Source organism: Varroa jacobsoni, unplaced genomic scaffold (genome assembly GCF_002532875.2).
Source record: "Varroa jacobsoni isolate VJ856 unplaced genomic scaffold, vjacob_1.0 scaffold_284, whole genome shotgun sequence".
NCBI classification, from domain to species: Eukaryota; Metazoa; Arthropoda; class Arachnida; order Mesostigmata; family Varroidae; genus Varroa; species Varroa jacobsoni.
Genome location: NW_019213186.1, coordinates 217,983 through 220,638, shown reverse-complemented (window position 1 = coordinate 220,638; position 2,656 = coordinate 217,983).

Genomic DNA, 2,656 nt, shown 5'->3' with positions numbered 1-2,656 from the left:
CTCCATACAGGGACACACTTCAAAGACTGTAATCAGAAATCTGTATGATTTTCGGTATCTGTATTACCTGTAACATACCATTGTAAGTGTGGTCTGCTAGAACTCATGTCTTTTTTGTGAGCATGAACTTATGTGCAGTTCTCGACGTATAAATTCTCTTGTGGATAGAGTTGTGGCTAAGAGCTGGGTTAATCAAAGACAGCACAACGTCAGAGCAAATACCGTCATCGAAGGATGCGTCAGTCCTACTTGGACGCCAGAAATAATTTCCTTATGTAAAGTAAAACGCCGTGAGCTCCTGTGTTCTGATTCACGAGTAGCATTGGCTACGTTCATGAAAGTTATTATACTTTAGCAAACCCTTAAACTAGAATGGTCCCGGTATGATTTACCTGCTTAGTTCTGGAAGTCTGATCCATAGTAGCTTCATTGAAGCACTCGCTACACGGGTTAGCCCAGGGAGTAGTAGAACAAAATTGTTTTATCTAGTGAATGAGTCACTCTCTACTCCATTTATCAAATCCCCCAATAGTTGGCGCCCGGTTCTGCTCTACTCACCAGTCGTATTGTTTGAACATGACGCAGATTGTAAGGTTGGATTAAAAAGCGGCCAAACGGGCAGCCGGTCCGTCTGCTGTACGATAAAGAAGCTGGTACGTTCTTGATCCATTCCCCTGCCCACATTATGCCCGATTACGACTTCAGAATATGCGAAGTCGATACAACGAATACTTTAAGACGTATGCAACATCACCGCGTTCACTCTTCTTCGCCGCGCCGGCATCGTTGGACGAAAAAAGAATGTATTCCATAGATGGGATATAAAAGATACATATATTCATGCCTGTACGGATCTTACAGGCATATGTTATGGCATGCAGTTTATAAAGGCGAGAGCCACATACACGCTATTGACTATCTGGTTCGCCCATATGCAGGAGAGATACATGGATGCCCATGGTGGATAATCAACGGATAATAGAACCCGCCCGATCGTATTTGTGACGCACGAACATCATAACAAAGCAAAAAGGAACCGCACCAGCGCTATTTCATTGTCATCGTTGGTATCGTCGTACCAGAGTAGAAATAAAATGGAATAGAAATAGATAACAAAAAAGCCACTTCGTGATGATTGCTGCGGATTGCGAATTGAGACCCTCCAGATCCTAAATATAGTATAATACAATTCAATGTATTTCTTTTGCCTTCACACTTCTTTCTTTTGCAGCTTCGTTTTCTCCATTCCAGCGCATTGTGATCGAGTGAGCAAATCGCAAATTCAAGATTATTTCGAAAAAATGGCGACGGCAGCAGACGACCGTCGACGTCACCCGTTCACCTTGCATCAGCAGTTTGCATCTTTCTAAAAGAATACTATCTTCAAACATGCCAATCGTATGAAGTGGCTAGACCGAAATGAATAAAGTAGGAAATCTAAGAAGCTTGGCCGCAGGCAAAGGATCGCGTGGCTGAAGGAAGACAGAAGCGCGATGTGATAAGTCGTCAGAAATGTACATACAGGTGCAGAGAACTACAGTGGACCTAATGGAAAATGAGACTAGGGCCAAACAGAAGCTGATCCGTTTCCTTGCATCCTGTTGCTGCGCAGACTTTTTGTCATACGGATATATTAGACAGGGTGCATACGCACTCCGCATCTCACATTCATACAAAAATCAGCCGAAAATTGCTAGACTAAAGTTCTTGGGGCCAGTTTTAGGTTTTTTTTTTAGGTAAAACGCACTAGAATTTTGACAAAAAGGTAGACCAAAGAAACTGGATCTACTGAGTTTCTATCTAATGTTCCATGTAAATAACCTGATAGTAAATGAATGTTTTGTCATATTTGGACGGCCTGGACTGAATATCGCGTTGCACTCAGTATCTATAGATAGATAGATAGATAGCGCTTCATTAACTCATCGCACGACGCAGCGGTATAGGGTTGTCTGAACGGTGAACTGTTTACAACCAAATACAACTCCATATTCTTAAACAATTAAGAGTATTGAATAGATATTGCTTCATCAGGTACCCTCCGTAAATATTTCTTATGCCTGCAGTCACAGTTTCTCATGACGAAAACAAATGCTTCAGTTAACTCAGATATATCGAGTTTGTTTGCACAGAGGATCCTTGGTTGTCTTACGAATCGTATCACATAGAGATGCTCCTTTTCGAAAATTCTTGATCGTTTACAGAGAGCCAAAAATATTCGAATATAGAAACGTATCACGGAAGTCCAACGTCACACCTGCTTGCTGTTCTGATTACCCTTGTGCACAAGCCACTTCTTTAGGCACAGAAAAAAAAAACTTCATTTTTGTATCAAATGTAGAAAAATGGCGTGCCATGTGCTGTGCAATTCTGGTGACAATGACAGCTTCCTACATACATACGGATCCGTATACCTTGTCTGGTCGTTTTAGATAGGTTCCGCCTTCTCACGTTGTTGTTTTGCCCCATTCGCGCGAATACCGCCTGCCCCATTAACCGTGCCGTAATCGTGCAGCTTCCGCCAGCAACATCATCTTCAGTGTTACTTATATGTATACGTGATACTAGTAGTCATTGGACTGGTAATCGTGGTAATACAAGTCAGGACTGGGTAGACACCATCGAAATACATAAACATAGTATCGATGACTGTTGC